Raw genomic sequence first — 19,620 nt, 5'->3', positions numbered from 1 at the left:
CTTCAAAGACTGTCACAAAAAATGACCGAGGCTTCCATTTTGGGGGCTTGTTTTCTTACTCTCTCACACTAAGGCAGGTCAGCTGCAATGCTGGGAGCTGTTCTATGGAGAGGCCTACACAGCAAAGAACTGAGAAAGTCCTCTGGCTGATGGTAGTGAGGCACTGACTCCTCCCAACAACCATGTGAGTGAGCATGAAAATGGATCTTTCCCGAGTCAAATCTTCAAATGAGACCACAGTCGTAGCCTGGTGAGACACCCTGAGTCAGAGGACCCAACTAAGCTACATCTAGACACCTAACCCACAGAAATTGTGGAATCAAAAATATTTGTGTGTTTTTTAATTGAGAAGGTTCAGGGTAATTTGTTATATGTACAACAATTCATAACTAACACACTGTGTTGGCTGACAAAATTGGAATGTAGACAGTAGGTTATATAAAAATACTATATCTGGGGAAAGGATAGTTTCTTCAATAAATAGTGCTGGGAAAATTATATATCCACTTGTAAAATAATGAAACTGGACCACTATCTTACACCATAAACAAAAATATACTCAACATATATTAAAAGGCTTGAACGGAAGACCTAAATCCATAAAACTCTTAGAGGGAAGCGTAGGGAGTATGCTCTTTGACACCAGTCTTGGTGATGATTTTTAAAATTTGACTCCAAAAGCAAAGGCAAAAACCCCCAAAAATAAGTAAGTAGAACTACATCAAACTAAAAGGCTCTGTAGAGCAAATAAAATCATCAACAAAAGGAAAAGGCAACTTATAGAATGGGAGAAAATATTTGCAAATCATATCTGATGAGGGATTAATATCCAAATTATATTAAGGACCTCATACAACTCAATAGAAAAAAGAAATTAAAAATGACCAAAGAAACAGAATAGACATGTTTCCTAAGAAGACATAGAGATGGCCAATAGGTATATGAAGAGGTGCCAAACATCACTGATAATCAGGAAATGCAAATTAAAACCACAATGAGCTATCATCTCACACCTGTTAGAACTGGTTACCACAAAAACATAAGGAATACATGTGGGTGAGAATGTGGAGAAAAGGGAACACTTGTGCACTGTTGGTGGAAATACTCATATACGAGGTCTGACTGGAACGTATCCAGCCATGTACTATGAAAAATATAGACATTTATTGAAGAAGGTACAAGAAACATTGTGCATAGGATGATGATGCCTCAGTCCCCTTCAAAGAAAGGGACCTCACAGAGTTCTCCCAGCGTCTCGTCCACTGTTCAAAACACTCTGCAAAATTCTTTGTTGGAATTCACCATCAGCTGCCCTATTGTATTTTCCTGAATTTCATCAACAGTCTGAAACCTTTTCCCTTTCAATGGTGATTTTAGTTTAGGGAAAAGCCAGAAGTCACAGGGCACTAAATCTGGGCTGTAGAGTGGCTGAGTCACCAGTGTGATTCGATGGTTTGCTAAATACTCTGCACGAGACATGATACATGCACAGGCGCATTATCATGATGAAGCTGCCAATCACTAGTTGCCCATAGCTACAGCCATTTTTGTGTTGTTGCATCTCTCAGCCAATGAAGAACATTGAGGTAATACTCATACTTCTTATTAATTGTTTGGCCTGGAAGGGCGTACTCATGATGGACAGCTTTCCCAATGAAAAAACACAGTTAACATGGTCTTGATCTTGCTGCAACTTTGCCAGGTCTTCTTTGGGAGTGAAGAATGAGGTGACTACCATTGGGACAACTGGGTCTTTTTTGCTAGATCTAGCTATAGACCCATGATTCATCTCCGGTTATGTCCTTCTTAAGAAAATCTGGTTCATTGGTAACAGTTTGAATCAAGTTCCTTCTGCTCTGGTAGCAGCGGAATCAATTTTGCCATGACATATTTCATGCCAAGATCCTGCATCAAAATCTCAGAGATGGTAGTTTTTGGAATCCCCAGATCAACTTCTAGTTCTCGCACTGTCAATCGCCGGTCTTTGTGGATTGCAGTCTGTACAACTTCAACATTCTCAGGTGTTCTGCTTGTTGCAAACCTTCCAGAATGTAGGTCACTTTCAACAGATTATTGACAATCTTTGAAGCATTTCTGCCATACTTTTATTTGCACTGTTCTTACCGCATCATCTTTGAAAACCTTTTGAATCATCTGAATAACTTCTGTGGAGAAATGTTCAAGCTTAACGAAAACTTTGATGCAGTTTCGTTGCTCTGCTCACTCAGTCATTTTGAAAGTGATGGTCACACAGTACACATGCTCACTCAGTGGTGTCTACCAACCCCAATGGCTGGTATGGTGACATTGTCATTGTTCATGCATACACATTCCAGTCCACTCTCCTTGGCTTTCAGGTTACATCAATGTCATGCAAACCATTCTCTTGCTATATTAACAATGTCTGGACTTTTTTGTGGACAGACTCAGAAAAAGTCCAGCCATTGTTAATATGTGAGGTCTGTCCAGAAGGTATCCAGCCATGTAATATGAAAAAGAGACACTTATTGACAAAGATACAAGATACAGGAAACATTGTACAATAAGACAATGACACCTCAGTCCCTTTCAAAGTAAGCACCTTGGGACCTCACACAGTTCTCCTAATTGCCATCAACTGCCCCATTGTATTTTCCTGAGTCTCATCAACAGTTTGAAATCTCTTCCCTTTCAAAGGTGATTTTAGTTCTGGGAAAATCCAGAAGTTTCAGGGTGCCAAATCTGGGCTGTAGTGGGACTGAGTCACCTGGGTGATTTGATGTTTCACCAAAAAACTCTGCACGAGTTATGATGCATGCGTGCGTGCTTTGTTGTGATGAAGCTGCCAATCACTAGTTGCCCATAGCTGTGGCCTTCTAAATCATCTGAATAGTTTCTGTGGAGGAATGTTAAGCTTAATGCAAAGTTTGATGCAGATGTGTTGCTCTGTTCACTTGGTCATTTTGAATGTGACAGCCACACAGTACACATGCTCACTCAATGGCATCTACTGCCCCACACATGCTCATTACAGTCCACTCTCCTTGGCTGCCAGGTTACATCGATGTTGCGCAAACTTTCTGGTTACACATATATTGATGCAGCCACTATGGAAAACAGTATAGAGGTTCTTCCAAAAATTCAAACTAGAACTAACATTATCTAGCAATACAACTTTTGGGTATTTATATGAAGGAAATAAAATCACTATCTTGACAGATTTCTGCAACTCCATGTTCATAACAGCATTCCTTACAATAGCCAACACAGGAATAACCCAAGTGTTCATTGATAGATAAATGGATAAAGAAATTGTGTTTTATGCATACAATGGAATGTTATTCAGCCATAAAAAGAAGGATATCCTGCCATTTGTGACAACTGGGTGGACCTTGAGGGCATTAGGCTAAGTGAAAAAAATTAGGAAAAAATACCATACTATCTCACTTATATGTGGAATATATATTTTTAAAAACTGAACTTATATATACTTAAAACAGACTGGCCACCCAGAGGAGGAGGGTGGTGTGTGGGCAACATGGGTGAAGGTGGTCAAAAGGTACAAACTTCCAGTTATAAGATAAGTAAGTCCTGGGATATAATGTACAGCATGACGACTATAGTTAACAATACTGTATTGTACATTTGAAAATTGCTGAGAGTAGATCTCAAAAGTTCTGATTACAAAAAACAAATTTGTAACTATGTGTGGTGATGTATGTTAACTAAAACTTATTGTGGTAATCATTTCTCAATAAATACATATACCAAATTATTTAATCGCACAACTAAAGCTGATACAATGTTACATGTAAATTATATTTCAGTAAAACAAAAAGTGGAAAGTCTATTCTTTACTAGCTGTGTGATCTTGGATAAGTGAATTTACCTTTCTTATTCTTTTCCTCTTCTATAAATATGGAAATAAAAATAATATCCTCACAGAAGACGTCTGGTAAAGATGACAAAGTAGGTAAACTGTGAAGTCACCTCCTCCCACAATCACATCAAAATTACAATTAAATTATGGAACAACCATCATTGAGAACCTCCTGAAGACTAGATGAACAGAATTCCTATAACTAAGGATATTAAAAACATAAAGAGTAATTAAGAAAACAATCCCATTTAAAATTGTGTCACAAAGAATAAAATACCTAGGAATAAATTTAACCAAAGGGGAAAAAGACTTGGACTGAGAAAAGTATAAGATATTAAAGAAAAAAATTGAAGAAGACACAAATAAATGGAAAGCTATATTGTGTTCATGGACAGGAAGAAATAACATCTTTAAAATGGCCATACTACCCAAAGTAATCTACAGATTCAATGTAATCCCTGTCAAAATACCAATGGGAATTTTCATAGAACTAGAACATATAATCCTAATATTTACACTGAACCACAAAAGACTTTAAGTCATCAAAGCAATTTTGAGGAAAAAAAGAAAATAACAAAATTGGAGGTATTACACTTCCTGATATATCAAACTGTCCTACAAGGCTATAGTACTCAAAACAGCATGGTCCTGGCATAAAAGCAGACACAGAGATCAATGAAACAGAACAGAGAGCCCAGAAATAAACCCTCATCTATATAGTCAATTAATCTATGACAAAGGAGGCAAGAATATACAATGGGGTATATATAATGGTGTTGGGAAAACTGGACAGATACATACAAAAATTTAAATTAGACTATTTTCTTACACCATATATAAAAATAAACTCAAAATGCATTAGAGACTTAAATGTAAGACCTGAAACCATAAAACTAGAGGGGAATATAGGCAATAAATTCTTTGACATTATTCTAAACAATATTTGTTTTTTAATATATGTTTCTTAGGGCAAACAACAAAAGCAAGAATAAACAAATGGAACTACATCAAAATAAAAAGCCTTTGCAACACAGAGAAAATCTCAACAAAACAAAAAAATGCAACCTATGAATGGGAGAAAATATTTGCAAATGATATATCTGATAAAGGATTAATATCCAAAATATACAAAGAACTCATACAGCTCAGCATTTTAAAAATATGATTAAAAAATGAACAGAAGACATGAATACACATTTCTCCAGAAAGGACATACAAATGGCCAACAAACACATGGAAAGATGCTCAACCCCACTAATCATCAGGGAAATGCAAATCAAAACCATAATGAGATTGCACACTTGTCAGAATGGCTATCACCAAGAATTAACAAATAAGTGCTGCACAGGATGTAGAGAAAAAGGAACCCATGTACACTGTTGGTGAGATTGTAAATTGAGGCAGCCACTACAGAAAACAGTATGAAGGTTCTTCAAAAAATTAAAAATAGAACTACCCTATGACTAGGCAATTCCACTTCTGGGTATTTATTTCCAGAAATCCAAAAACACTAATTTGAAAAGATAAACTCTGATTCCAAAAAACCTCCGCTGCCTTGCGGCATACCTCTTCAGGGGAAAGGCTAAGGGAGTAAACCCCGACAGAAAATCCGGAGCCGGAGTCCCTAAGGCGGTTTGACGTTGTAGTCAACACCGGCAACTCCTGCGGCGCACCTGAAGCCAAGCTGTATTGACTCCGTCTTTCCCTTGGACCCTTCAGCTGCGAAGAGAGGGGGGGTCTGCTGCATGGGCAACAGTAGACCCTCCATATCACCCTGCCCAGGCTCTGTAGCTTCAGCTCCACTGGAGAGGACACTCCAGCGTCATCGCAAGATGTCGATTCAACACGGGAGGAGACAGATACCGTGTCACTCCCGAGTCGGACTGCACAACCATTCTCGGTGGTGCAGATAGACTCTTAAGAAGCTACACCATCGTCTCTCGAGACGGACGGCTGCCGACGACGACGATGCACTTGTATGATCACTCCAGCATTGTTTACAATAAACAACATATAAAAGCAGCCGAAGTGTTCATCAATGGACAGACGAAGAAAGAAGATGTGGTAAATAGTTACAATGAAATATCACTCAGCCATAAAAAGGATGTAATCTTGCCATTTGAGACAACATGGATGGTCCTAGAGGATATTATGCAAGGGGAAATAAATCAGACAAAGACAAATACCATATGATTTCACTTATATATGGAACCATAAAGCAAAATAAATGAACAATAGCAACAACAGAATTCAGATACAGGGAACAAACTGATAGTCACCAGATGGGGAGATGGGTAGAAAAGGTGAAAGGGATTAAGAAGTACAAATTGCCAGTTATAAAACTAGTCACAGGGATGTAAAGCACAGCATAGGGAATATAACCAATAATATTGTAATAGCTATGTATGGTGCCAGATGGGTACTAGATTTATCAGGGGGATCACTTTATAAGTTATATTAATGCCTATTCACTATGTTGCACACCTGAAACTAACATAATACTGTATGTCAGCTGTAATGGAAAACTGAGTTTTAAGAAATGCATGGGAAGAACCAAAAAGTGGAGTTGGGGCCTAGCATTCCCTCCTGGCCTTGTACTGGGCCCTGCCCCACCCTCTTCCTTACAGCCAAGAGCATACCAGTCACTTCAGAACAGCCTCCCCCCACAACAAGGATCTGGTTCAAGCAGTGGATCAACATTCACCTAATGCAGGCATCCTACACATTCCCATCCAGGTGGAGAGCTATCCACAGCCAAATTTACCAGCAGGGGAGCAGCTGGCGGGTCCTATCAGGCCCAGGACTCAGATCCTGGGTCTCCTACTCTGTGCATTACATGGACACCTATGAAGACCAGCAGCAGAGAGCCCCCAGGCCTGCTGGTGAGAGAGTTGAGTGAAGTATCTGAGACTGAAGCCCCAGATCAAATCTACCCTCCAGAGCCTGTCCTGCTTCTAGAAGCACCTTCATCTTCTGAATTGGACTTGCCCCTGAGCACCCAGTTTTCCCTTGAGCACCAGTTGCCACATGGAAGCCAGACTGAGCTCCCATCCAAGCACGTGTTTTCTCATGAAGAAACAAGACAGCCCTCAGAAACCCTTATGGCCAGCCAGGGCTCAGACAAGCCCATTGAGGCCCCAAGATGCCCAGATCTTCGGGTTCTAAGTGCAACAGATGGCAACCAAACAGCAAGGTACTGGGGAAATTTCCCCTCACTATCCTGCAGAACGACAACTCCTTGGAACTCTGACACCCAGTGGCCTTCTCCCCTGAGTGCAAGTGCTAGGGAACTGTATGAATTCTGAGAACTAGAGGACCAGCATGGGAGCAGGGCCAGGACCACAGGACCATGACAAGGAAAATCAGCACTTTGCCTTCATAGAGAACTAAGCCATGTGCGGCCCCAACCCTGGGTTCACCAGGCATCTGGCGATGTTCCAAGTCTTCTCACCCCTTCTTTCCCCTTTCCCTGTGAGACCGAGAAGGCTCATGTTCTTCAACTCCTTCTAAACTACCAACTCTGGAACTGAGAGCTTTCTTGAGCTTTCTTTGTCTGCTATGTTATTAAAGGAAGTGATTTAAAAAATACTTGGGAAAGCACAAATAAACATTTAAGACCCTACACAAATACAAATATGGTGATGACTGTGGTGGATTATATATACATACAATCCCAGTTCTTCTTTCCTCCCTTCATCTCAGTCCTTTGTTGTGCTTTTCACTGGGTTTAGAGTATATTTTCCTACCTCTAGACTGTGGGTCTGGCCACATGACTTGCTTCGGCCAAAGTAAGGCTAGATGTGACACAGAAATGCTTGGAAAGTACTTCTGAGATTTGGTTTGTCCTTTGGCTTCTCTGAGATAGCTATAAGAAGGACATGGCTAAGCTACCAATGAAGAGCCCCCCCCAGCTGAGCCCCGCTTAGGTCAGCTGATCCCCATCCCACTGCAAACTAGTATACTAAATCAAGTTGTGTGCTACTGAGATTTTGTGGTGATTCTACTATGACATTAACCAAATGGTACAACCACGATTTCCCTGGAAAGCATTAAGAAAAGTGAAAAAGTTTCAAAAATAGTAATAAATTTAAAGGTATTTTTCCAGAAATAAATTAAGATTGCTGAAATTTTGTGTTTTTTTATTTTTATTAATTTTTTTGATATAATACTTGTTATAAATTTCATATAGACAATCAATTCTTACAGAATGCTTTTGTTGTGTTTTGCAAACTCTTATATCTATAACCAACCTATGGTTATAAATTGATCACAATTTGACAAAATCAGGCTGTAAATAAATGCTTGATTATTATCCAATTTATCAAAGAAGTTGCTTATGCTATTGACCAACGAGAGTAATTCTGACCCGAATGTCATTGTCATTTTCTTTTACATTTAAGACCAAGTGAAACAACAAACATATGTTGGAACTTCACTTGTTTGTCAATGACATGAGTGAATTATTTGATAGTTTTAAATACTAAAAGAAGATACCTTTCATCATTTTTTGTGCTATTTACAATGTACAGCTATGGACATGATACACTTGTGACCTCGTTTCTCCATCATTTAAGTGTAGAAAATCAACAAAACAATAAACCAAGCCCTAATTTGTAGTGTTCACCAATTTCCATAGTGTAAATGCTCCTACAATGGACAGCTTCAAGCTACCTACAATGATGTCACTGAATATAAAGTTGAGAAGAGAGGTGTATCATAGTGTAGTATTTCCACCATGTAAATACGATAGACATTAACTTTAAGAACCCAGATAAAATAAACAAAGTGTTATAGCGATGTTAAACTTACTGAAGTTGATAACTATACTATGGATATATAAGGTAATATCTTTATTTTTTTAAAAAAATACACTACATACTAATATGTTAGGTAAAAGGCCATGATGTTTCCAAATATGTATGTATGAGAGAGAAGGGTGGGCAAGAGGACAAAGACAATGAAGAAATAAGAGTGTGCAAACATAAAGGATAAAGCAAATGGGCAAAATGTTAACAATAAGTGTATATGGGTAAAGAGTTAAAAAACATATATGAGTGTCCTCTGTACTATTGTACTATTGTACTATTGTACTATTGTACTATTGTACTGTTCTGTGTATTTGAAATTATTTCTAAATAGTGAGTTTTTTAAAATTACATCACTCTAACATCTTTAACAATATATGGAAATGATTCCATGACTTTAACTTATCAGTATAAAATAACACATAACACCCCACTTTTTTTCTTACTTCAGACACATTTTATAGGTTTTTTTTTTAATTCCCTACAAGAGGGGCAAAGCTCTGGATAGAATCTTGTTTTTGTGAATCTCCTATGTTCTATCCATGCTTTTTCTTCATTTCTAAGATGTATGTTTCACAATTTTACTCTTAGGAGCCAGAATTCTTAGCAACTTTGGGAGAGTTATTCTTCCCAGGTTTTTTTCTTTTCTTTTCTTTTTTTATAACAGCTTTATTAAGATACAATTCACATACTATGAAGTTCACCTTTTTAAAGTGAACAACTTAGTGATTTTTGGTATATTCACTAAGTTGTGCAGCCCTCGCTACTATCTAATTACTTTCATCACTCCCCAAAGAAACCTCATTGGTACCTGGTAAGCAGCTACTCGCTGTTCCCAGGTTCCTCCAGCACCCAGAGACCGCTAATGTGCTGTCTGTCTCTATGTATTTGCCTATGCTGTATATTTTATATATATGGAATTATACAATATATACCCTCTTGTGTATGTCTTCTTTCATTGAGCATAATGTTTCCAGGGTTCATCCATGTTCAGCATGTATCAGTAGTTAAGTCCTTTTTATTAAATAATATTCCATTGTATGGATAAAACACAATTTCCTTATGCAGCAATTAGTTGATGGACATTTAGGTTGTTTCCACTTTTTGGTTATGGTAAGTAATATATCTACGAACATTTTGTATAAGTTTTTGTGCGGACCTGTTTTCAGTTCTTTTAGGTATATACCTAGAAATGGAATTTCTGGGTCATATGGCAACTTTATGTTCAACATTTTGAGATTCCCTCCAAATTTTAATGAGCTTTTAGGCTGTTATTTTTTCCAGAAGTGCCTGCTGTTCTATGTTTTGTTTTCTTTTTTGCCTAAATTTCCCTTTATAGACTTTCTCATGAATTAAAATAGTTTACAAGTAAAGACCCCAAAGTTATAAGCTAAATTGTTCCTCACCAATAGATTCTCCTGCCAGTTATCTTTGGTTTTTCCCTCAAATGAACAACTATGTAGACTCTGTGAACCATTCTGGGACTTGGCTTTCCCTGCCTAGGATCACATTTCAAATATTTTAAGTGCTTACCTTGTCTTTCTCACAGTCTGTGAGCTCTTAGAAAGCAAGGTTCATGCATTATCTTTCTTTCCTATCTTTCACCAAGTATGTGAGTTAATTAAATGCTAAATGCTAAGCAGGGACCCTTATTTTATACTTCTTCTATGTCCTTCACAGCACTTAGGTGAGCGTTGGGCTTATAGAAGGTATTTATTTAATGCTAAGTAAATTGATTTAAGTTCCTAAGACTTTGCCCTGAAATTATTGATAACTCTTAACATGACTCCCATTTGACAACTATAGCTATGGCAATCAGCACGTTTATTCTCTCTGATACCCAAGAAAGATTTCCATTTCTCTACAAAGAGGGTGTCAACAAATTCAATATCAGTCTTTTATATTGGGGTAAGCACTTGAAATATTTGAAATGTGATGGGGAAGAGAGAGAGATAAATGGGCAAACCATTTCTCTCCTTTCTCCTGCTCCATCACAACTTCTCTAAACTAAATATGCCTCCTTTCCTTTCAACTCTTCTTCATGGTATCACTTCTTATCAATATCGTCACCACTCAGTTAAACAATTAAGGAAGAGGAGAACAAAAATATTAAGTAAAGGTAGTATTCTGGAGACTTTGGACTTCAGCTCTGAAACACATTATCTGGACAGGCTCTCATATGATCATTTCCTTTCCTTTTCTAATCCAAAGCAACTTACCTTTAAACCTAGAAATATGAGTAGCACAGAAAAGCTTTTCTGAACAGTGTTTTATCCTACAGCATACTTAAGGAATGGTATATTCTGATTAATAATTATTCTTATTAGTCAAGACTTATTACATACACAATACCAGGATGGTCATTTTTTAAAGAACTGAAATACACTAATACACTCAGCACCACAGCTGCCCTGACACATAATTTAATCCCCTTTTGATGATGCAAATGCTTTGTAGGATTTTTAAGACATTTAATTATTCTTCCACATATGTACAAGAATGCCAGAGAATAGAGCATTGTGGAGAGTGAAATTTTAGATTATGCAAAGACTACCATATTCATACAAGATGCCATTAGGCACTCCTTGCTCACCATGAGGTAGCAGAGCAATGACAGGGTCCAAGAGAAATCAGAAAAGTGGAAATGGAACCAGTCTTATAATCACCACCTTTAAAAGTCATACCTTTATTCAAAGCACCCATCTGTAATTGCAACAGAAAGCATCCTGTAATTTTTTTATTCTTCTACTATGGACTGAGTTACAGGCACCTGAAGTCATTGGGGGTAGGGGACTGTGTCTGGTCTGTGTTGGGTGTGCAGCTTGGTTGTGGCAGGGGATGTGGTGTGGGCATGTCATTCACCAATGCTGTGCCCTTGTCTGATAGAGGAGAGAGTCCTGTGGTGTTTCACTTCTCTTGTTTTTGGGTCATTATGTTTTTTGATTATCACAAGCTCTTCCCCATGCTGTAAAAATTACTTTCAGCATCAGACACTAGAGCAGAGGATGCAGTAATAGCTGAAGGAGGCTTGGGTCTGTCAGGAACATGGCTTGAATAATAGATTCCAACAGGGGGAGTTCTTTGCATAGATCTTGAATGCAAGGAAGAGACATCTGTCTGTTGCTTGCTCACCTTAGCTTTGAACAGCTGGGATTTGGCATCAATAAACTTGACCAGATTATTCACTATGATCTGTAGGGAGTCAGTCTTTTCTGCTAGTTGCTCCAGGGATGTCTTTGAATCAGTGTAAGGGTTACTTACCTCCTCTCGTAACTCACTATCATGGAGTTCAACACTTCTTTTCCACTTTGTTCTTGCCACTTGCATAGTCAATTTTCCTGTGGAAACTTCTTCTACCTGTGCTTCTGTTTTTAGAACAGCCAAGGATGATGCTTGGCTCACTGGCCCATGTATCGGTTAGAGCAGTAGTGCTGTAGGCCTCTTGTACACTGGGGCTGCTGGTATATCTGTATGATGCGAGCCTGCTGGTCAGGGAGACTTATTTGGGGATTGCTTGTTTGAGCTGTGCTGCATCAGTTCTGACATCTTGTGTTGTGCCTGTTGAATCAGTTTTTTAGTCATCTTCGATGACGCTGCAGGTAACTAAAGTGCAGCCATGGCCATACCCTGTGTAATTCTGCAAGAGTTAAAAACTTCCCATTGGAACAGACTTCCAGCCAAGATGGAGGCCTAGACAGACATACTGCATTTCCTTCCATAACTAAGAAGAAATACAATTACCTCAAAACTAGAGACAACTTGAAGTTCCAGAAAATCAAGCTGTGTGAATGTCCAACAAACAAAAATACAAAGAAGAAATACTCATCCAGACAGGTAGGAGGGGTGGAGCTGGGGCAGAAAGAATGCTGTGTGGTGACAGCAGCAGCGGCAGTGGCAGGCTGGTGGAAAGTGCAGTCATGTTTTTAAAAGTTGGAAGGGACACCCGGGGAGTGCTCCCAGCACCAGACCAGACCGTACAGCTCACGGTCCCAGTGCTGGAGAAAATAAAGCCTCACTGCTTCTGACTGTGCAAACCAAGGGGGGGGGGGGTTGGGGTGGAGGAAGAAACTTCTAGTCTCTCAGCACAGTCCACTTGTTTAAAGGGCCCCTACAGTCCTAGAACCCCCACAGTCTGCAGACCCACCCACTCTGGGAACAACAGCCAGGGCAACAACTAGAGAGGCGCCAGTCCCGTGTAGAAGTGGGAGAATTGCCTGGAAAAGTGGCAAATGATGAGCGAGTGGAATTGTTCCGTCTCAGACCCCTCCCCCACATACAGCACCACAACGTGGTGAAACCAGTCACCCTGTACTGATGAATACCTAAGGCTCCACCCCTTCCAACATAACAGAAGCCACACATTGGCAAACAAACACAAGAGCCTGTCAAAATGAGGAGATAGAGAAGTATGGCCCAAAAGGGGGGACAGAGCAAGGTTCTAGTGGGAGAACTAAGTGACAAGGAGATAGCCAACCTAACAGATACAGAGTTCAAAACACTGGTGATAAAGATGCTCACAGGCTTGACAGATATGCTTCAATATAGCAAATGCATAAGGGAAGAAGTGAAGGCTATGCTAATTGAAACAAAGGAAAATCCACACAAAACCAATGGAGAAGGGAAGGAAATAGGTTCAAATCAATGATTTGGAACATAAGGAAGAAAAAAACACTCGACCAGTACAGAATGAGAAGAATTGAAAAAAAATGAGGAGAGGCTTAGGAACCTCTGGGACAACTTTAAGTGTTCCAATATCTGAACCATAGGGGTGCCAGAAGGCAAAGAGGAAGAGCAAGAAATTGAAAGCTTATGTGAAAAAATAATGAAGGAAAACTCCCCAAATTTGGCAAAGGAAACAGACATACAAGTCCAGGAAGCAGAGATTCCCAAACAAGCTAGACCCAAGGAGGACCACACCAAGACACATCATAATTAAAATGCCAAAGGTGAGAGATAAAGAGAGAATCTTAAGAACAGCAAGAGAAAAGCCAAGTGTCACCTACAAAGGGGTGCCTATAAGACTATCAGGGGACTTCTCAAAAGAAACTTTGCAGGCAAGATGGGGCCGGCAAGAAGTATTCAAAGTGATGAAGAGCAAGGATCTACAACCAAGATTACTCATCCAGCAAAGCTATCATTTAGAATGGAAGGACAGATAAAGTGCTTCCCAGACAAGGTAAAGCTGAAGGAGTTCATCATCACCAATCCACTATTATATGAAATGTTAGAGGGACTCATTTAAGAAAAAGAAGATCAAAACTATGAACATCAAAATGACAACAAACTCAAAACTATCAACAACTGAATTTAAAAAATAAAAACAAAATCCAACTAAGGAAACCAGAATAGAAACAGAATCATAGGATGGGGATCATTTGAAGGGTTATCAGCTGGGAGGAGGGAGTGGGAGAAATGGGGAAATGGTGCAGGGATTAAGAAGCATAATTAGTTAGTACAAAATAGATAGGGGGAAAGTAAGAATAATATAGGAAAGGGTGAAGCCAAAGAACGTACACGCATGACCCATGGACATGAACTAAGGGGAGTGGGATTGCTGGAGGGAAGGGTGGTACTGGACAAAGGGGAGCAAAGGAAAAAATATTGGGACTACTGTAATAACATAATCAGTAAAATATACTTGATGCCCCTCCCACCACCAACAAATAGAACTGCCCTTTGTTCATCAGTAAAGGTTGACTGGCCTGTCCTTTTGAGCTTTCGATGGAATGCATCAGCCAATTTGGTCTCTGGTATGCTTGCAGGGATTGGATGCCCTCACCTACAATTCTTCATAACATCACTTGTTTAGGATGTGAGATAGAGAGCAGCAGATGCAAGCTTGGGGAAGGCAGATGGGGTGACTCTGGCAGCTTCTGGGTGGTGTACTGCCTTCACATATGGAAACAACTCAGCACCAATTTGCTGCTCCAAGTGCCTCCATGCTTCACAAAATGTTGGAATCTCCTCAATCACTCCAGGTATCAAAATGTGAACAGAGTTGAACTCCTTAAGACATGCATTGACAGCAATGAGAGCAGTCATTTGTGCTTCCTTAGTAATCATATATCCTTGAATGATCAAGGGTTGGGCTAATACACCAACCTGTGGAGAATGTATATCAACCAACATTTGATGTGCCCAAGTATATGTAGCAATTTTTGCCACATAAACTGATATCTCAAGTTGAGAATAAGTTGCATACATTATATTTAATCCTGCAGCTGCCTTAAATACATTAAATTGATGTTCTGCAGCCCATAGGTGAATCATCTTGTGAATCTCAACATAGTGCCACCAGGATGTGCATAGAGGCATGACAACGCCCAAGCCAGTGAGATGCATTATTAGAAACAGCAGCAACTGGACTAGAATTAGTTCCATACCCAACAGGTAAACATGCCAAGTCCATCACATCTGGCTTTCTTATGTAGTTTTCAACTTTGAAGAACTCACAGAACTCAGGAACAACACTGCATAACGTGGTGGTACATACTGTGAGAACAGTGTATCTCTTCTGAACAATGTCATTGTAAAGGATGAGTAATGCAGGAGTGTGTCCTAAGGAAATAGGTAGTACAACATGCTGGAATTGTAGGTCAGTAATCAGGAGACTAACTGAAATAGCTTCCTGCCCCCAGTGCTGATTCATGGCTGTGGATCAGCCAGGCCAGCTGTTCGACGTCTTGAGTATAATGAAAAGCTTTTTCCTTCTTCACATCCTGTAATTTCTTTTTTTTTATCCTCACCCAAGGACATTTTTTTCATTGCTTATTTTTTAGATAGCAGCAGGTAGAGAGGAAGGGAAAGAGAGAGAAATATTGACGCAAGAGAAAAGCATCGATTGGTTGCCTCCTATATACACCCCGACCAGGGATCATATGCACCTAGACCAGGGGCTGAACCCTCAAACTAGGTATGTGCCCTGACCAGGAATCAAACCCACAAGCTTTGGCTATGGGACATCACCCCAACCAATTGAGCCACACTAGCCAGTGCACATCCTATAATTTTTATATTTAAGTACATGAACCTTAGTTATTCATTGAAACTAAGTACAGTGAAAAGGTACAAGAAAAATCTCCTTGAATCTTACAACTTGCATTTATAGAGTTATTCTTCACATTATCTTTGGTTGGATCCTTCTATTTGAATCTCTCAGTTCTTCTTAGAACTGTGGGACATCTTGTCGAACTTCAATTGCACCTTCCTCAGTCTAACAAGACATGTTATCAGAAAGAGATGTTTTAAATATTCTTTCCCAGTGGGATGATTAGACAGAAGATCTTCTCTTGGTGTCCACTCAAGAAATTTAGAGCATGAAGATTTTTAAGAAGTAGAACTTTGTCTTCACTCAGCTATGAACTTCAGTCAGCTAGGACCAAATCTTTTACTCATCTGAACTGTTTACACGTTAGTCATTATTTTTATCTTTAAAGGGACTATTAGGATGTATTTGTGTATCATAATTGGATAAGAATTCCTAATGTTACTGGTAGATTGTCTGGAGTGTTGGAGAGTCTCCCGCATTGGTCAAGGCAGCAGCAGGGGGAAGTTCTTACACTGAGCGTGTGGAAAGCTAGAAATATCAATGGATAGGGCCATAGTGTGCAAAAAGCTAGCAAGATAATTGGATAGGAAAAAAATCTCTCCCTACCAGATTGGGGGTGGAAGCAGGGGAAAGCATGCATTACACCATAAGTCAAAATGGCACAGTGTGAAGTGCTGGGCCAAGAGGCCTGTTAGTATAGCATGGAGAAGTAAGGGATTGGTTGGGAGGTAGACCCACCCAAAGCATGCCAAAGTTTGGGAAATTGATTGGTCTCTTTGAGAAACACCTGGTTCATACCACATCCAAGCTAATAAAATTCCAGGGGAACAAAAAGGCTGGTGGGCTTGTGACTTGGTCTTGCTTGTGACCTGAATTTGCATGGGGCACTAGTCTATTCTCTCCATGGGCCATGTGGCCTTAGCAGCCATGTGGCCCATGACCTGCAGGAGGGAGCCTCTCATTCTCTCTCACCCACTTGGTGATGCACCTGCTAGTGCATTCACATGCTCTGTCACCCAGGAGCACAGGACCATGTGGCACTAGCAGCCACATGGCCCCTGGCCATCTGGGCTCCACATGCAAGCTCCAGGAGGGAGCCTGAAAAGAACAGCAGCTGGGAACAAACTAAGCTGACTGGATGGGGACCACTTATTAGTTTCCCGCAAGCTCCAAAGGACTGTACTTTAAAGTGAAGCAGGAACTCTGGACACTGGCTTTTGTCTAGGTCTTATTAAGGAGGGTTGGACTTTTTCCATAACAGAAATGGAAAATGGGCTTTGAAATAGGAGTCTGCCATTCTCCCAGATCACACAGCACCTGAATAAAATCTTTTTCCTTTTGCACAAGCATCTGGCTCGTACGTTTGGCTTTTGTGGTGACAGGCATCCTAACTTCCTTCTTTATTTTTATTTATTTTTGTTCAGTTACACTAACTCATTAAAAAAAAAATTAAAAGAATGATCCACTATTCAGAAATCAGATAGCTGTGTTTTATAGCCAATTTGGCCATTAAAGTCATTAGGCAACTGAACTATTTAAAAAACCTTTGCAAGCCTAGCTGCATGACTCACTCCTTTGCTTCATTCAAGTCTCTGCTGAAATGTCACCTCCTCTAGGAGCCTTCCCTTGACTGCTCTATCTAAGCTAGTTCTCTCCATCACACCCTATTCTCTTATCCTGCTTGATTTTTCTTTCTACCACTATCACTATCTACAATAGTATAATATATATATATGGTGATTTCTTCTCTTTATACTCAAGTATGGAAGCTCCCTGAAGGTAGGGACTTACTTCACTGCTTGTGGCTAAGACCTAGAACCTAGCATATTGTACAACAGATGCTCAATAAATATTTGTTGAATGAGTGACTAATTATTTTAGCGTTATTAATAATATAAAGGTAGCATAAATTTCAGAAATTGCTAGTTGACATTAAAGGCAGTAAAATTTTTATTGAACACCAGAATGTTTAGTTTAAAAACAATGTGCTGGTTACTAGACATAGAAAGGGAGTGAAAAACAGGCTGATTTCTTAAGGCACTAAAATCTTGTACAGAACATGAGAGGTACACGTGACCAACAGCAAAGCCAGGAATAATATTCTAAGTATCATAAGAGAGTTACAGGTAAGCCCAACAAGCACTAAAAATTCAGAGGAAGGAAATTTTCTTGAGAATTGAGATGGCCATGAAAGGCAGGTTTGAATTTTAATAAACCATAATTATGAGTATAAAATAGCTTTCCCCACGAAGGTACAAAGTTAGGGGAAGGGTTCACACAGAACTGCCCTTACTTTTGACACTAATTTCAAGTTCAGGTGGGACCTCAAACCACCCTCTGTTTTGTCAAGTCCCTAGAGGGCCACAGACTCACTGGAAGCTACGTCTACAGTTATGGTTTACTATAGGGTAAGCATACAGATTAAAATCAGTCAAGGGAAGAAGCACATCCGGCAGACTCAAGGAAAAGTAACAAATGCAGAGCTTCTGGTTCTCCTCTTCCCTTGAAGGAAGGAAAGTGTTACTACCCTGTCACTGGTATGTGACGATACACATTAAGTATTGCCAACCAGGGAAGCTCACCCAAGCCTGGGTGTCCAGAGTCTTTACTGGAAGCCCCATCACCTAGGCAGAGGTGACTGCTCACCTAGCTGATCTCAGTTGTCAGTCCCTCGGGAATTCAAGTTGGTATTGCAGGACCCAAAGTCATACTGCTCATGTGACTCAAAGCCCCAACACTAAATCATGTTTTTGCTATCTGGCTGATCCAACACTCTCAAGCAAACAAAACACTCTTAACAGGCATGACACCCAAGGCCTTAGAGATCACCTTTCATAAGGTGAGGCAAAAACCAGACCTCTCTTTGGGCAAAGTTAAGTTCTGTACTACACAGAAGGGAAGAATTTAGTTAAGCCATTATCAGAACAACAGTAAATCACCCAATAATTGATGATCAACAAGCTAATGACATTTTTTCAGAAAAAGTAGGAATTTGTCCACTTTACTGATAATTTTTATTAAAATATCTGCTTTTGAGAAATGGAGCTGTGTATTCAGAGTAAGCATGTATGAGAAGTGAGATTATTCAGCATAAATAATCCAGATTGTGCCCTGACTGGGTATCAAACCTGCAAAATTTTGGTGTATGGGACAATGATCCAACCAGCTGAGCCACTGGGCCAGAGCCACATTTTCTAAATAATTTCTTCAATTTTCTTAATATTGTCTGTAAGAATCAATCAGTGTGACTATTCCACTGATTGAATATTCTCTGTAATTGATCGTTATCTTCTTGATCGCAGATAAATCAAGCACTAAATCAGAAATGAATTCTGTGGCTGGTACCTGTCACTATGTGATAAATCACCCCACATTTAATGATTTAAAACAAACAGCCATCTTGTTTGCTCCCGATGCTGTAGGTCAGCCATTTGGGCTCTGCTCCAGATGGGAGTTCTTGCTGTTTCAGCCTGGGGTCCCTGGTGCAGTTGCAGTGTTTGTTGGTCAACACGGTTGGATGGTCTACAATGGCCTCTCTCACATACCTTGGGATTGGCAGGCTATCAGTTAGGGTGCCTGAGTTCTCCATGGGGCCTCCCTAGCAGACCAGCTCAGACTTGTTCACTTGGAGATAACAAGCCACAGGATGAGAGCAGAGGCTAAAGGCCTCTTGAGGCCAAGGCAAAGATGTCTCACACCTTCCTTCCTGCTGCATTCTGTTGGCCAAAGCAACCCTCCAAGTCCAGGCCAGATTCAAGAGGACGGGAAAGACGCCACCTCTTGATAGGAATAGCTGTAAGAGATTTGTGGTCCTCTAAAAAGTATCACAAATCCTAACCACAATTTCTTTTTCCTTCTTAAATCTCTACTACAGTTTTCTAAATAGATGGCTAGGCCTCGGCTTCCCT

At 39.9% G+C, this 19,620-nt stretch overlaps 1 pseudogene; it reads left to right on the top strand.

Annotated features, from left to right (window-relative positions):
* Positions 1-6,398: 6,398 nt before the first annotated feature.
* Positions 6,399-7,249, top strand: LOC150013091 (cell division cycle-associated protein 3 pseudogene; annotated as a pseudogene).
* Positions 7,250-19,620: the final 12,371 nt, after the last annotated feature.

Source organism: Furipterus horrens, unplaced genomic scaffold, assembly GCF_987537825.1.
Source record: "Furipterus horrens unplaced genomic scaffold, mFurHor1.1.pri manual_scaffold_4, whole genome shotgun sequence".
NCBI classification, from domain to species: domain Eukaryota; kingdom Metazoa; phylum Chordata; class Mammalia; order Chiroptera; family Furipteridae; genus Furipterus; species Furipterus horrens.
This window is presented reverse-complemented; position numbering and strand designations above follow the sequence as displayed.